The sequence below is a fragment of the Lolium perenne genome, chromosome 2, assembly GCF_019359855.2.
Source record: "Lolium perenne isolate Kyuss_39 chromosome 2, Kyuss_2.0, whole genome shotgun sequence".
Taxonomy (NCBI): Eukaryota; Viridiplantae; Streptophyta; class Magnoliopsida; order Poales; family Poaceae; genus Lolium; species Lolium perenne.
This window is the reverse complement of record NC_067245.2, coordinates 216,913,658-216,931,865: the sequence shown is the minus strand read 5'-3', so window position 1 is coordinate 216,931,865 and position 18,208 is coordinate 216,913,658.

Sequence of the window (18,208 nt, the reverse complement as noted above, 5' to 3'; positions counted from 1 at the left end):
TTGACCATGAGATCATGTAAATCACTTATACCAGAAGGGTACTTTGATTACATCAAATGTCACTGCGTAAATGGGTGGTTATAAAGATAGGATTAAGTATTCGGAAAGTATGAGTTGAGGCATATGGATCAAGAGTGGGATTTGTCCATCCCGATGACGGATAGATATTCCCTGGGCCCTCTCGGTGGAATGACATCCAATTAGCTTGCAAGCATGTGACTGGTTCACAAGGTATATCATATCACGGTACGAGTAAAGAGTACTTGTCGGTAACGAGGTTGAACTAGGTATGGAGATATCGATGATCGAACCTCGGACAAGTAAAGTATCGCGTGACAAAGGGAATCAGTATCGTATGTTAATGGTTCTTTCGATCACGAAGTCATCGTTGAATATGTGGGAGCTATTATGGATCTCCAGGTCCCGCTATTAGTTATTGATCGGAGAGGAGTCTCGATCATGTCCGCATAGTTCTCGAACCGTAGGGTAACACACTTAAGGTTTGATGTCGTTATAAGTAGATATGGAATATGGAATGGAGTTCGAATGTTGTTCGGAGTCTCGGATGGGATCCAGGACATCACGAGGAGTTCTGGAATGGTCCGGAGAATAAGATTCATCTATAGGAAGTCACTTTCCAAGTTTGGAAATGATCCGGTGCATTTATGGAAGGCGCTAGAATGTTCTAGAACCTTCCGGAAGAAATCGCCATGGAAGGTGGAGTCCCGGATGGTCTCAACCAACCCTAGCCGGCCAGCCAAAGGGGAAGTGGAGTCCATGGTGGAATCCACCTCCATGGTCGGCCATAGGGGAAGGAAAGGGAGGAGTCCTACTTCCCTTAGGTTTCACCCATATGGAAGGTTTTGAGTTGGACTCTTATTCGGATTTGGGGCAAACCCTTGGGGGTTCCACCTATATAAAGAGAGGGAGAGGGAGAGGGCTGGCTACACCTTGGCCACACCACCAAGGGGCACACAAGTCGGCGCCTGATGACGCGTGAAGCACACGTCCGTTGGGAACCCCAAGAGGAAGGTGTGATGCGTACAACAGCAAGTTCTCCCTCAGTAAGAAACCAAGGTTATCGAACCAGTAGGAGATGAAGGCCACGTGAAGGTTATTGGTGAAGGAGTGTAGTGCGGCGCAACACCAGGGATTCCGGCGCCAACGTGGAACCTGCACAACACAATCAAAATACTTTGCCCCAACTTAACAGTGAGGTTGTCAATCTCACCGGCTTGCTAAAAACAAAGGATTAAACGCATGGCGTGGAGAATGATATTTGTTTGCAAAGAACAGCAGAGAACAATGATTGCAGTAGATTGTATTTCAGATGTAAAAGAATGGACCGGGGTCCACAGTTCACTAGTGGTGTCTCTCCAATAAGATAAATAGCATGTTGGGTGAACAAATTACAGTTGGGCAATTGACAAATAGAGAGGGTATAACAATGCACATACATATCATGATGACTACTATGAGTTTTACTTAATTAGGGCATTACGACAAAGAACATAGACCGCTATCCAGCATGTATCTATGCCTAAAAAGTCCACCTTCGGGTTAGCATCCGCACCCCTTCCAGTATTAAGTTGCAAACAACAGACAATTGCATTAAGTACTGTGCGTAATGTAAACAATACAAATATCCTTAGACAAAGCATTGATGTTTTATCCCTAGTGGCAACAACACATCCACGACCTTAGAACTTTCTGTCACTGTCCCAGATTCAATGGAGGCATGAACCCACTATCGAGCATAAATACTCCCTCTTGGAGTCACAAGTATCAACTTGGCCAGAGCCTCTACTAGCAACGGAGAGCATGCAAGATCATAAACAACACATATATGATAGATCGATAATCAACTTGACATAGTATTCCATATTCATCGGATCCCAACAAACACAACATGTAGCATTACAAATAGATGATCTTGATCATGATAGGCAGCTCACAAGATCTAAACATGATAGCACAAGAGGAGAAAACAAGCATCAATAAGTCTTGCATAAGAGTTAACTCATAAAGCAATAGATTCTTAATAGAAGGTTTTGAAGCAACACAAAGGAAGATTTAAGTTTCAGCAGTTGCTTTCAACTTTCAACATGTATATCTCATGGATAATTGTCAATACAAAGTAATATGATGAGTGCAAATAAGAAAGTATGTAAGAATCAATGCACATAGTTGACACAAGTGTTTGCTTATAAGATAGAAAGAAGTAGGTAAACTGACTCAACATAAAGTAAAAGAAAGGCCCTTTGCGGAGGGAAGCACGAATTACTCATGTGCTAGAGCTTTTTATTTTGAAAACATGGAAACAATTTTGTCAACGGTAGTAATAATTCATATGTGTTATGCATAAAACCTCCTATAAGTTGCAAGCCTCATGCATCGAATACTAATAGTGCTCGCACCTTGTCCTAATGAGCTCGGATTTCCATGGATTATCATTGCATTACATATGTTTCAACCAAGTGTCACAAACGGGTACCTCTATGCCACCTGTACAAATGTCCAAGGAGATAGATCGCATTTGATCTCTCAATTTTGATAGATCTCAACTTGAGGACATCCATACCGGGACAACATAGAAAACAGATAATGGACTCCTCTTTAATGCTTTAAGCATTCAACAACAGATAATATTCTCATAAGAGATTTGAGGATTAATGTCCAAGCTGAAACTTCCACCATGATACATGGCTTTGGTTGGCGGCCCAATGTTCTTCTCTAACAATATGCATACTCAAACCATTTAACTCATGGCAAATCTCCCTTACTTCAGACAAGACGAACATGCATAGCAACTCACATGATATTCAACAAAGGTGTAACAGGTTGATGGCGTCCCCAGAAACATGGTTACCGCTCAACAAGCAACCTATAAGAAATAAGATACATAAGCGACATATTCTTTATCACAATAGTTTTTAGGCTACTTTCCCATGAGCTATGTATTGCAAAGACAAGGAATGAAATTTTTAAAGGTAGCACGCAAGCAATTTACTTTGGAATGGCAGAAAAATACCACATAATAGGTAGTTATGGTGGACACAAATGGCATAAGTTTTGGCTCAAGGTTTTGGATGCACGAGAAGCATTCCCTCTCAGTACAAGGCTTTGGCTAGCAAGGTTGTTTGAAGCAAACACAAGTATGAACCTAAGACAAAGCAAAACTTACATAAGAACATATTGCAAGCATTATAAGACTCTACACTATCTTCCTTGTTGCTCAAACACTTTTACCAGAAAATATCTAGACTTTAGAGAGACCGATCATGCAAACCAAATTTCAACAAGCTCTACGGTAGTTCTCCATTAATAGGTTTAAACTACATGATGCAAGAGCTTAAACATGATCTACTTGAGAGATCAAAACAATTGCCAAGTATTAAATTATTCAAGATAATATACCAATTACCACATGAAGCATTTTCTGTTTCCAACCAAATAGCAATAAATGAAGTGACTTTCAACTTTCGCCATGAACATTAAAAGTAAAACTAAGAACACCAGTGTTCAATATGAAAAAGCGGAGCGTGTCTTTATCCCACACAAGGAATGCTAGGATCCGATTTTATTCAAACAAAAGCAAAAATAAAAGCACACAGACGCTCCAAGTAAAGCACATAAGATGTGACGGAATAAAAATATAGTTTCACTAGAAGTGACCTGATAAGTTGTTTATGAAGAAGGGGATGCTTTGGGCATCCCCAAGCTTAGATGATTGAGTCTTCTTGAAATATGCAGGGATGAACCACGGGGGCATCCCCAAGCTTAGACTTTTCACTCTTCTTGATAATATTATATCATCCTCTTCTCTTGATCCTTGAAAACTTCCTTCACACCAGACTCAAAACAATCTCATTAGAGGGTTAGTGCATAATCAAAAATTCACATGTTCAGAGAGGACACAATCATTCCCAACATTTCTGGACATTACCCAAAGCTACTAAAAGTTAATGGAGCAAAGAAATCCATTCAACACAGTAAAAGAGGCAATGTGAAATAAAAGGCAGAATCTGTCAAAACAGAACAGTCCGTAAAGACGAATTTTTTTGATGCACTTAACATGCTCAGATGAAGAAGCTAAAATTGAATGAAAGTTGCGTACATATCTGAGGATTACTCATGATTTTTTGCAGAATTTTTAGATTCTCCTACAGAGAGATCTACTCAAATTCGTGCCAGCTAAAAATCTGTTTCTGCGCAAAAATCCAAATCTAGTATCAACTTTACTATCAAAGACTTTACTTGGCACAACAATGCAATAAAGTAAAGATACAAAGGTATTTCTACAGTAGTAACAAGCACCTTGACTCAAATATAAAACAAAAATTACAGAAATAAAATAATGGGTTATCTCCCATAAGCGCTTTTCTTTAACACCTTTCAGCTAGGCACAGAAAGTGTAAATCAAGTAACATCAAGAGAAGAAGCATCAACATCATAATTTTCCTTAAAAACATAACTTGTCGCAATAGGTATCTTAGATGCTCCATTATCTAAATTTCCCATAGTGGTACTAATGGTTTTATCAATTTTAGGCTTATAATGATTCTTTGGCTTAGGCACCTTAGAGACATACATGAATTTTTGCTCCTTACCGACATAAGCTTTCTCCTTAAACTTCAGTGAAGAAAAAGTTGAACCCAAGGTTCCCATAGCTTCTTCAAGTTCACCAATCCTATGGGTTTGATTATCATGAATAGCACAAGTTTCGAAGACAGCAATTCTTTCATTAATTCCTTCTAGAGATTTATCAAGTTTATCAGTATTATCAAGTAATATTCCCAATTTAGTCTCAACACTTGGAAGATTTTTCTCTATGGCCTCCAACTTTTTCATGACATCCTCAAGAGAGATTTCAATTTTAGCTTCATTAACAGGTGGTATTTGATACGTCTCCGACGTATCGATAATTTCTTATGTTCCATGCCACATTATTGATGATATCTACATGTTTTATGCATACTTTATGTCATATTTATGCATTTTCCGGCACTAACCTATTAACGAGATGCCGAAGAGCCAGTTGCTGTTTTCTGCTGTTTTTGGTTTCAGAAATCCTAGTAAGGAAATATTCTCGGAATTGGACGAAATCAACGCCTAGGGGCCTATTTTGCCACGAAGCTTCCAGAAGACCGAAGAGAAGACGAAGTGGGGCCACGGGGCGACGACACGCCAGGGCGGCGCGGCCTAGGCCCTGGCCGCGCGGCCCTGCTGTGTGGGTCCCCCGTGACGCCCCCTGACCTGCCCTTCCGCCTACATATAGTCTTCGTCGCGAAACCCCCAGTACCGAGAGCCACGATACGGAAAACCTTCCAGAGACGCCGCCGCCAATCCCATCTCGGGGGATTCAGGAGATCGCCTTCGGCACCCTGCCAGAGAGGGGAATCATCTCCCGGAGGACTCTTCACCGCCATGGTCACCTCCGGAGTGATGAGTGAGTAGTTCACCCCTGGACTATGGGTCCATAGCAGTAGCTAGATGGTTGTCTTCTCCTTATGTGCTTCATTGTCGGATCTTGTGAGCTGCCTAACATGATCAAGATCATCTATCTGTAATGCTATATGTTGTGTTTGTCGGGATCCGATGGATAGAGAATACTATGTTATGTTGATTATCAATCTATTACCTATGTGTTGTTTATGATCTTGCATGCTCTCCATTATTAGTAGAGGCTCTGGCAAAGTTTTTACTCTTAACTCCAAGAGGGAGTATTTATGCTCGATAGTGGGTTCATGCCTCCATTAAATGCAGGACGATGTGAGAAAAGTTCTAAGGTTGTGGATGTGCTGTTGCCACTAGGGATAAAACATTGATGCTATGTCCGAGGATGTAGTTATTGATTACATTACGCACCATACTTAATGCAATTGTCTGTTGTTTGCAACTTAATACTGGAAGGGGTTCGGATGATAACCTGAAGGTGGACTTTTTAGGCATATATGCATGCTGGATAGCGGTCTATGTACTTTGTCGTAATGCCCAATTAAATCTCACTATACTTATCATATCATGTATGTGCATGGTCATGCCCTCTCTATTTGTCAATTGGCCGACTGTAATTTGTTCACCCAATATGCTATTTATCTTATGGGAGAGACACCTCTAGTGAACTGTGGACCCCGGTCCATTCTTTTACATTAAATACAATCTACTGCAATACTTGTTCTACTGTTTTCCAGCAAACAATCATCATCCACACTATACATCTAATCCTTTGTTACAGCAAGCCGGTGAGATTGACAACCTCACTGTTTTGTTGGGGCAAAGTACTTTGGTTGTGTTGTACGTGCAGGTTCCACGTTGGCGCCGGAATCCCTGGTGTTGCGCCGCACTACACTCCGCCGCCATCAACCTTCAACGTGCTTCTTGGCTCCTACTGGTTCGATAACCTTGGTTTCTTACTGAGGGAAAACTTGCTGTTGTGCGCATCATACCTTCCTCTTGGGGTTCCCAACGGACGTGTTAACTACGCGCAATCAAGCTCTTTTTCTGGCGCCGTTGCCGGGGAGATCAAGACATGCTGCAAGGGGAGTCTCCACAATCCAATCTCTTTACTTTGTTTTTGTCTTGCTTTTACTTTCTTGTTCGCTGCATTATATCAAAACACAAAAAAAAATAGTTGCTAGCTTTACTTTATTTACTATCTTGTTCTCTATATCTAAAACACAAAAAAAAATTAGTTACTTGCATTTACTTTATCTAGTTTGCTTTATTTACTACTGCTAAAATGAGTAATCCGGAAGTTGAAGTTCGTTCCTTTAAGCAACAAGGGGGAGAAAGTTTTAAAGATGCTTGGTATAGAATTAGCGATGCTCATCATAGGTGCATTAAGAAACACTCCACTGTTATACTAATTAGGAACTTTTATGTTGGAATCTCTAGCTGGAATAGGTATGTTCTTGATACTCTTGCGGGAGGTAATTTCCTAGGCACTCCTGCTTTAGAAGCTAGTTGCATCATTGAGAGTCTAGTTGGAATACCACCTGTTAATGAAGCTAAAATTGAAATCTCTCTTGAAGATGTCATGAAAAAGTTGGAGGTCATAGAGAAAGATCTTCCAAGTATTGAGACTAAATTGGGAATATTACTTAATAGCACTGATAAACTTGTTAAATCTCTAGGTGGAATTAATGAAAGAATTGCTGTTTTAGAAACTTGTGCTACTCATGATAATCGAACCCATAGGATTAGCGAACTTGAAGAAGCTATGGGAACCTTGGGTTCAACTTTTTCTTCTCTTAAGTTTAAGGAGAAAGCTTATGTAGGTAAGGAGCAAAAGTTTATGTATGTCTCTAAAGTGCCTAAACCAAAAAAATATTATTATTATAGGCCTAAAATTGACAAAGCCCTTAGTACCACTACGGATGGGGGAGCTTATGATGTTGATGCTTCATCTCTTGATGTCACTTGATATACACTTTCTGCGCCTAGCTGAAAGGCGTTAAAGAAAAGCGCTTATGGGAGACAACCCATGTTTTTACTACAGTACCTTTATTTTATATTTGAGTCTTGGAAGTTGTTTACTACTGTAGCAACCTCTCCTTATCTTAGTTTTGTGCATTGTTGTGCCAAGTAAAGTCTTTGATAGTAAGGTTCATACTAGATTTGGATTACTGCGCAGAAACAGATTTCTTTGCTGTCACGAATTTCGACCTGCCTCTCTGTAGGTAGCTCAGAAAAATATGACAATTTACATGCGTGATCCTCAGATATGTACGCAACTTTCGTTAAATTTGTGCATTTTCATTTGAGCAAGTCTGGTTCCACTTTAAAATTCGTCTTTACGAACTGTTCTGTTTTGATAGATTCTGCCTTTTATTTCGCATTGCCTCTTTTGCTATGTTGGATGAATTTCTTTGTTCCATTAATGTCCAGTAGCTTTATGCAATGTTGTAATAACCCAGAACATAGGAACAACGAAGGGTAGATTTAGAAATGGGATGTGCATTTCATCACAAAACGGGGGAAATTTTCGCGCCTTATTGCAACTAAACCTAAGAGGGATCGAGATTCTCTCTCATTTTGCACTTAGGGTTAGGCATTGTGAGTTAGGGAAATTTCGACATGATCTCTTTTGTATCTTGCTTGATTTGGGGAATTGATTTCATTTGACAAGTATCAATACATTAAACAATAAACATTGAACAATATAAATGGAATTTATAATTCAAACAACTTATGAATTCAAACAAATTTGAATTTCAAAGTGAATCACAAATACAATGATTATTCCAGAATATAAATATTACATAAATCAAAAGCTCATAAACAAAAACCTTGGGCTTTATTGATATCACAACACAAATTACATTGTCTTTACAAAATTCTTGATACAAGAATTAACGAATAATAAACAGAAATAAAAAGGAAGATTACAATTTGATTCCTAAACTAAAACTTAGACTAATGACTTGGAGAATATCTTCTGGTCATATTCACCTTCAAAAACCTGCAAAACAAAGCAAAGACACTAGCCAGGGGATTAGAAACTAGCAATGTGCAGTTTGGTCAGTTAACCAAGTGTCATTGACACTTGTGTCTGTCCAAAGGTTTGGACAGTATCAAGATAAGAGCACCAGCAGACCAAACCTGAGCACCTCAGAGGCTCAAGTTTCACCACAGCACCTATTGGTGCAATGCACCAACAGCACAACACCATAGATGAGTCATTAGGTATGCCAGGGTAAGGTGTCCAAGCCAGAGGAGAACCACAGCAGTAATAAATAGGCAGAAACCCTAGAAACCATGCCTTGTCGACCAGAGCAACACACAAAGAAGCCATATCCAAGAACAACATCAAGTGTTCTTCACTGTTCTTGCTCAAGAACAGAACAAAAACACAAAACACTCAGCCACCAGAAATCATGGTGACCTAGAAGATCAACCAGGACTGGAGGTGAAGGGCTGTGCACAAACCACAAGACTGCAACAACAAAACATTTCATTCTAGGAGCTGGAACAAGGTATACCTAGTTCCTGGAGAAGATCCCATGGATCTAATCCATCATATGCATGACATAGTCATGGGGTTGAGCAGATGCTCAACAGGGTGAATCATCACTTGGTTTTCACCAAGGATTACTGCCAGTCAAAAGCTACTAAGATAGAAACCATCCAGATACAGATCATGTGCACAGAGGCTAGAAAGCATGAACAGATGCACACTAGCAAGATCACATGCACAGATAGCACCAGTAGATAGCATAGATTAGCAGCTAAGACTATACAGAAGATCCTAAGCAAGCAACCATCAGTAAAACCCTAGATTTCTTCACAGGCAAGCATATTGGCATTCATACTTAATATGATTCCCAGATATGCAAGCAAAGTGAGTAGCCAACAAGATCAAATCAATTATGTGAGCAACCAATCAGTAGCAAGCTACTGAGGTCACATCACACTTAGCACCAAATAAGAGCAAGCCAAATAGATCACATCACTATCCAGAAATGGATTCAGATTTTAATTGCTTGTAAAAGAATCATGAACAGCAAACTCATATACAAGCAAGACATTTAAATCATCACTGCATAAGCAGTTCATCATAATTAAATAATCCAAGCATGAATTTATTACAGATCCATGCTAAACATGACAGCAGCATACTGTTAAGCAAGACAACTTAATTCATAGCCACTAGAGCAACTCTAGATAGCTAGAAATAAGCAACAAGACAAGTAAGCAACCACACAAAGTGATGCTTGAGCATCAAGATCACTAGACAATTGATTCATATAGCCATTGAATTAGCCAAGAAGCAATCATCGACAAGCTATTGATCAAATTTGATCAATCATAGCAAGCCAAGCTACACAGAGGGATTAGCCAACAAGCAAGAAATGATCCAATGGATCATTGGCTTGCGATAGTAATCTTGAATCATATCACGTGCACCTCGGCACACACACAAGTGTCACGTATGCATCACAAGTGCACCTAGACAAGCAAGCATAATAGTCCAGTAAGCATAGCAAGCCCATAAGCATGAACAACAGGGTATATCAAGCCATAAGCAAGCTAGGGGTAGCAGAGAGGCAAGCATAGCATGAACAGCAAGCAAAGAAGCATGTGCCAGTACCAGGAAATGGTAATTGGGCCATGAGCTTGCAGTAAACCGAAGCACAGTAAGATTGCGCAGCAGTAGCATAACTCTAGATGATCACAAGACCACCAGAGAGCAACAGATCATGAGGAGGAAGAAGAACAGTGACAAGGGAGGCGCACAGAAGAGAAGGAGGAGGAGCAAAAGACCTTACCCGCGCCTGGAGGCAGAAACTATGGCATGGCGAGGCAGTGCCCGCGCGGCCATAGCAGCTGCAAAGCTGGAAGTCGCCGGCGTTACGCCGACGAACACCACCACAAAGAAGACAAAGCACGGAGACGACGGCACAGGCGCTGCAAGCAGCACCCGCGCCAGGTCGGTCTCGGAGGCGCACACGACGACGACGAAGGCGAGAGCTCGTCGGAGACCACCAGATCGCCCATGGCGATTCTCCACGAGATCCAGATCGAGGCGATTCGCCAGGAGAGGACGAGAGGAGAGAAACGGCTCGGACAGATCGATAGATCTGCTCGAGGCGGTTCCAGATCGGTAAGTGGCTACGGCGGAGGAGGCCGGTGATGGCCGGAGCAGGGCGGCGGCCATGGCGGCGACGCCATCGCCACGGAATCGCCAGAGAGGCTAGGGTTAGACGAATGAGAAGAGGGCCGAGTGAGAGTGAGAGTGGTGGGCCGCTTCGGCGCCACCAAACCCAAAAGGGGGCCAGCCTATTTGGGCCGTCCCTGGGTTAATTTAATTGGGCTGGGCCCAATATGAGTCCAGGGGGTATTTTGGTCATTTTACATTTAATAAAAGACCAAAACTTTACCAAATTTTTATAAATCATAAACAACTCTAAAAATCCAATAAAAATTGGATTTATAAATGAAAAATAAATCTTAACCAGAATAAAATATGAAATGAAATTATGAAATAAATTCAAAATTATGAATTTTTAGAATTTAAACTTGGAATTTTCAATTATTATTTCCTTGTATTTAAAATTCAAGGAAAACTCTCAAATAAGTTCAAAAACTTATTTTCAAACATTTCAACATGAGATTCTATTATTCCAAGTCATTTCATTTGAACAAGGGAACTTTTCCCAGAAAACTACTATATTCCTTTTTATTCCAAAAACTATAGAGGTAACTCTATAATTTAAAATTATTTTGGAATGACTAAGGTAATTATCAAGTAAATCATTTTACTTTGAAAATTGTTGTACTTTGTGTGAATTACCATGATTAACACTTTTAAATTAATTGTAAATTACCGTCAAAGACATAAATCTTAAATACAACCCTAACTTGTAATAACTCAATGGGGTAAAGGGATTCAACATAAAATAATACATCCATGATTGCATTATTTGGATTTTTATAACATTGTCCTTACCGGACAATGATGCTTCTTACAGAACCCGAGGTCCAGGTTCCATCAACTGCATTGAACTGCACTATCTCGCAGTCCACAGGCAAGTTCACCCTTGCTCATGTCAACTTGATTATTTTCTATTACTTTAATGCAAAACTATATACTTATCATTCCTGCATCGCAAATGAAATGTTATTTTCCAATTATGAATATGACTATGTGGCTGGCAATGGAACCATGGTATGTGTTGATATGGTGGAGGTTCCATTGCAATGGGTTATATCACCCTAGGATTAAATTACCAATGCCGTCCAGTGATTCTAGCGCCGTACAAATCGCGTTAACCATGAGATCTATAATGGCTCTGGGGAAGCCAGTCGTATCTTTTCTCTTCTGCACGCCAACGGATTGGTAGAGCCGGCGGGGTGTTGGAGGCACTGCCGTAGGTTGGGATAGCCTTTTAAATCCCCATCCATTAGTGATGATGGCTCTACGATCTATGAAGGATTGTCCAAAGTACACCATGAGTAAAGCCGTATTATCGGGGGAAGTCTACTGGAGGTGTACGGGTGGACAAAAGGGTGGGTTTGCAGTCGCGGAGAAGGCGGTGTGGGCTTGGATCTTTATACCTGGCCTCACACCAAAGGAAGTGTGAACGGGGGCAAGTCCCTGCGGATGGCAAAAAGGGTGAGATCTCTTGTGGGAAAAGTAACGCACCTCTGCAGAGTGTATCAAATTGTGGCTGTCACTCCTTGTTCCGGAAGGGAAGCGAACGCGGGCAGAAAGGAACTCCACGAAGTTCTAGTCAACCTGTGAAGACTGACGGGCATAGTTTTCATAATAAAAGCAACCTTTTGAAGAAATGTTTTCAAAACATGCATTGACCTGCGATTTCCTGATCAATGGTCGTAGCTAGTGCATCAAACACCTTTTATTCTTTTAGAACTTGCTGAGTACCTCTGTACTCACTTTCTTTCGACACCCTTGCTAGACTGTGATTCCGAAGTGGAGGCTATCAACGATGGAGCACCAGAAGGAAGCTACGAGCTGGTCTACGAAGAACCTGATCTTACCGGCGGAGTGGAAGGCGTAGACTATGGGATAGTCTACGGACCAGATGACATGGAGGTGGAGGAGTAGTGACATACCCTAGCATCATAGAGCCGAGCAACGTAGAACTTATCTAAATAAGTTGTTGAGCTCTTTTCATCTTTAGTATGAGTTGTACTGGTACTTTAGTAGTATATTAGGGTGTTCTCATAGGACCTGTGAGAATACCAACTTGTAAGACAATGTTTGTAATAAAGTATGGAGTGTATGACCTGCAATGTTTCTGTTGTACCACTCTGAGGGATATGGCAATTTGTGAGGAAGCCCCTTCACAAAGATCATATCAACGACTTGTATACTACAACATGCAGTGGTATGCTGGGTCACCGCAGCTGGTATCAGAGCAAATGTTGCGACCTTAGGTTCGAAAAACCTAGTATAGGGAAGAAACCTGTAGGAGTCTAGTAGAAATAGTAAAGGATTCTCTAGAAATATGGTGATTATTCACTTGAGAATAGCAAAACCATATATTTTAGTGCGATAATTCTTTATTATAGCTATTATGATGCATTATCACTACTAATATTCTGCTTTTGTATACAGCCATAATGGCGAACACTTTTCCCAAGAGGACTTTGAGGAAAGTTGAGGGTTGGCTCGGTGATTATGATGGACCAATAACAGCTCTCCTGTGTGGGATGCTGAAGGAACTTCATTGCGATCCACGGATACCTGTTATCAAGTATACTTACTATGATGGGGAAATCCTAGCCAAGTGCAGAGTATCGGTCCAACTACCGGAACAACTGCTGATGAGTCGTATAATGCCATACGGAGAAGCCAAAACTATCACCACAGCCTACCATATGGGCCTATTCAAGGCAATCCTTGAGATAAGGCAGCATAAGTCAAGAGAACTCCTATGTTCGAGTTTTCTCATATACCTCATGCCGAGGAAGATGAGGATCCCACTCTTAATCATTTGGTATTAGCCCACGAAGTCCTGAAGCTGCAAAGACAAAGACATGGATAGCTGTAAGTCTTTATTGACCACGATGTACCTTTTACACATGAAGATGAGAGGTGAGATTGACCACATGCTAGCTGAGTTCACGGACCCTGATAAAGTCCAAACTCGGATGCATGACTTGAGGGCACAACCACAACATACTACACCCTTCTTTAACCCAGACAGTGATGTAGATTTGAGTGACCAGTGGTTCAAGAGAAATCTACCTACAAGAGATCCACTTACACCTAACTTTGTTCCGCACTACCCACACGTGTCAGCATCATATGATACTGGATATGGGGGAGACCACTCATGGAACATAAATTGCTCGGAGTCACCGATTGAAAACTCGACGGGTTGGCGTTTCGGGGAACCTTTCGGTGATGAGGAGGAGCCAATCCCATGTGATACAGGTGATGAGAGTGATGCGGTTAACCCGAATGTTAACCAACACTACGGGAAGGAAGAGAAAGGTACTGATTCCATTTCTTTAGATTTGGAGATGGGAATATCTAAACCATCACAGTACGAAGTAGGTGAGAGTTCTGGAACAAAGAAAAAGAAGAAGAAGAAGATGAGGGGTCAAGTTAATAGGAATCCTCCATGGATGACTGGAGAAGAGGCACTGTATTCCACTTGGGATATGTATGAGTCTTTATCTAGTTACTTTGGAATGACAGATCTCTGTCTCGGCACTTCGTCCGATTCAGATTACATACCTACGGGAAGAACTTTCATTCCGAACGGTCTTCGGAGGACAGACCGTTGTACCGGATGGACCCCAGGGATGTACGCGGAGGCGAATGAAGACGATGAGGAGTAGAGCTCCAAGGAAGAATAAAGTAATCTAGGTGGTATTGTAATAGAACGTATTTTAAATTTCCGTTGGCTTGGGCTTTGAGCCAAATAAGTGGTTTATATGTACCACATGTAATATAAGTTTGTGAGTATGTTATGTATTATACAGTGTATATACATAATAAATGTTTGTTTTGGATTTGCTTCTTGATTTCATTGTGTGACTAGTTCTGGACATTGAGTTGAGCTCAGAAAACATTTGCATGGTGTAATTATGAGTAATCGCTCTTTGTTACAGGACTAGGGGGAAATGGCGTTAGTAGAAACTGAAGAGGCTCGCAGAGAGCGGGAAGCCAGAGAGAAAGAGGAAGCAGATGCAGCAGCTAGAGCAGAAAACGCACCACCACCACCACACCCAATGTTGCACCCAGACTTCCAACAATATATGAGGTCAATGGAGGAAGATAGGAGGCGTTACCAGGAAAGCCAGAGCAAGAATATGCAGGATTTCTTTACCCATGTCATTAATGATAGGGGTAATGAAGGCAAGGGAGTAACACTATCGGACTTCCAAAATGCAAAACCATTACCATTTACATCAGCTCCAGAACCAATGGACGCTGAAGATTGGCTCATGGATACGGAACGAAAGTTAAAGACTGTTGGATGCAACGATGAGGAAAAGATTAGATACACCACGTATCTGTTGTCGTGACCCGCAGCATCATGGTGGGAGAACCTTGTAGCAAGACACCCTCCGTGATAAGGTATTCACCTGGGAGGAGTTCAAGAAGAAGTTTCGGGATGCTCATGTTCCGGACAGCGTGGTGGAGTTGAAGAAGAGGGAGTTTGAAGAACTAAGACAGAATACTGCACCAATTATGCAGTATGTTCGGGATTTCAATAGGTTATCCAGGTATGCACCTGAGGATGTAGATACCGAGGAGAAGCGGAAGAAGCGGTTCATGAAAGGCATGAATCCATACATGAAGATGCAACTGAGGTTGGCACGGATCGCCGAATTCCAGAACCGATTGACTCGGCAATCACTTTCGAGGATGACTCCAGGCAAGTCCAGGAGGCCAGGAGGACGAGAGCTCGTATAGAGCCAAGGAAGTACCCAATCAGGAAACCATTACCTGATCGGAGTTTCAAACCTCGATACAGACCTACTACTGGTAATCAATACAACCGGGGAGGTCAGAGTCGAACCCAATTAACCAGATCATCTCGCAACGATTGTGGCCAAAGGGGTCATTTGCGTAAGGACCGTAAAACCCGTAATCATCTGCTATGGTTGTGGGAAGGAAGGACACATCAAGCCGGAGTGTCCGAACAAGGCATCTTGGAGCGGACAAAGCTCTGGAGGACGAGGTGGAAACAACAACAACAACAACCGCAACAACAATAACAACAACACCAACCGCAACTACAATAACTACAACAACAAGAAGGGAAAGCCTTATGGAAAGCTGAATTGCACATCTTTGGAACAAGCGGAAGAGTCGGATCAAACAGTCTTAGGTACGCTAAGCATTCTTACTCATCCTGGCAAAGTATTATTTGATACTGGAGCAACCACATCATTTCTTGCATTGGAGTTTGTGGAAAAATTCGGGCTTAGATGTTCTAAGTTAGAAACCCCTATAACTGTCCTATCCGCGGGGGGAACGATCTTAGTAACCCACGTGAAAGAAGCACAAGTCCTAACCATATGTGACTGTGTGTATTTCGCGGACCTATTCATCATACCCATGAAGGACATATCAGTCATCTTAGGGATGGATTGGTTGGACGTAAAATGGAGCGGTGATTAACTGTGGAGACAAAACAGTGTCACTTCGTAACTCCATCGGAGGTAGAATAGTGTTCCAAGGCGATAGGTACAGTGAGTTGGAGATTGGATTGGAACTCAACAGCCTGAAGGAAGTGAGAATGGAAAATATTCCTGTAGTAAATGAGTTTAAGGATGTATTTCCTAAGGAACTACCGGGGATGCCACCCGATAGAGAGATAGAATTCACAATCGATCTAATTCCAGGCACAGCACCAATAGCACAACCACCATATAAGATGGGGCCAAAGGAGTTAGTGGAACTAAAAGCTCAGATAGATGAACTGGAACAGAAGGGATTTATTCAAGAAAGTGTGTCACCATGTGGTACACCAGTTATTTTTGTGGATAAAAGAGATGGAGGAAAGAGAATGTGTGGAGATTACAGAAATTTGAACAATGTAACTATCAAGAACAAGTATCCTTTACCTAGAATTCAAGATCTTTTTGATCAAGTTCAAGGAGCAGGAGTCTTCTCAAAGATAGATTTAAGGTCAGGATACCATCAAATCAAGATCAAGAAGGAAGATGTACCAAAAACAGCATTCGTATCAAGGTATGGACACCATGAATACTTGGTTGTACCATTTGGACTAACAAATGCACCAACAATTTTCATGAATTTGATGAACAAGATATTCATGAAGTACTTGGACAAGTTTGTGATAGTGTTCATAGATGATATTCTAATCTATTCCAAAGATAAAGAAGAACATGCCAAACATTTGAAGATAGTTCTGCAAACTTTGAGGGAACATCAGCTATATGCGAAGTTCAGCAAGTGCAAGTTTTGGTTAGATAGTGTTGAATTTCTTGGACATGTGATAACCAAAGAAGGCATAGCGGTGAATCCAAATAAGGTTCAGTCCGTATTGGAATGGAAATCACCCAAAAATGCTAAGGAGATACGAGGATTTCTTGGTATGGCAGGCTATTATCGGAGATTCATAGAGGGATTTTCGAAGATTGCAGGACCAATGACCAAGTTACTCAAGAAAAATACTCCATTTGTGTGGACTGATGAGTGTGAAGCCAGCTTCCAAACACTCAAGGATAAGTTAACCACAAAGACCGGTGTTAGCAGCTCTCGAACTCGGAAAGGATTATACGGTGTATTGTGATGCTTCCAAGAATGGACTTGGATGTGTTCTTATGCAAGATCGGAAGGTAATAGCTTATGGATCAAGACAGTTGAAACCACATGAACACAACTACCCAGTACATGATCTTGAATTAGCGGCAGTTGTGTATGCTTTGAAGAGTTGGAGACAATTTCTATATGGATCCAAGTGTGAGTTATACACTGATCACAAAAGTTTGAAGTATTTCTTCACCCAGAAAGAATTAAACATGAGACAGAAGAGATGGTTAGAGTTGATTAAGGATTACGATCTTAAGATCAACTATACACCAGGCAAAGCTAATGTAGTAGCAGATGCCCTAAGTAGGAAGAGTACGGAGAATCAACCTACGGAATGGGAAATTCCGAAGGAACTTCGGAAGGAGTTAGAAGATGCTCAGATTCTGTTTATTCAGGGTGATGTCAAAGGAAGTATAGCAACCATGAGGATTATGGATGAGATGTACTCAGACTTGAAATATGAGATTATCCGAAAGCAAGCGGATGATTTGTTCATCCAAGAGGAGATCAAGAGGATTGGCGAAGGAAGACCATCGGAATTCCATCTAGGGGATTTTGATTCATTATATTTCCAGAAAAGGATCTGTGTACCAGATGATCCAGAAGTGAAGTCAATCATATTAAAAGAAGCACATGAAACCCCTTATTCCATACACCCGGGAAGTACGAAGATGTATATGGATTTGAAGGAGATGTTCTGGTGGAACAACATGAAGAGAGAAATAGCACAATATGTCTCGGAATGTCATACATGTCAACGAGTGAAGGCAGAGCATCAGAGTCCTGCGGGATTACTCAAACCACTAGAGATACCTAATGGAAATGGGATGAAATAGGAATGGATTTTGTTCTTGGTTTACCAATGACTAATAAGAAGAAGGATATGATATGGGTAATAGTGGATAGACTCACCAAGAGTGCTCATTTCATAGCCGTAAACAC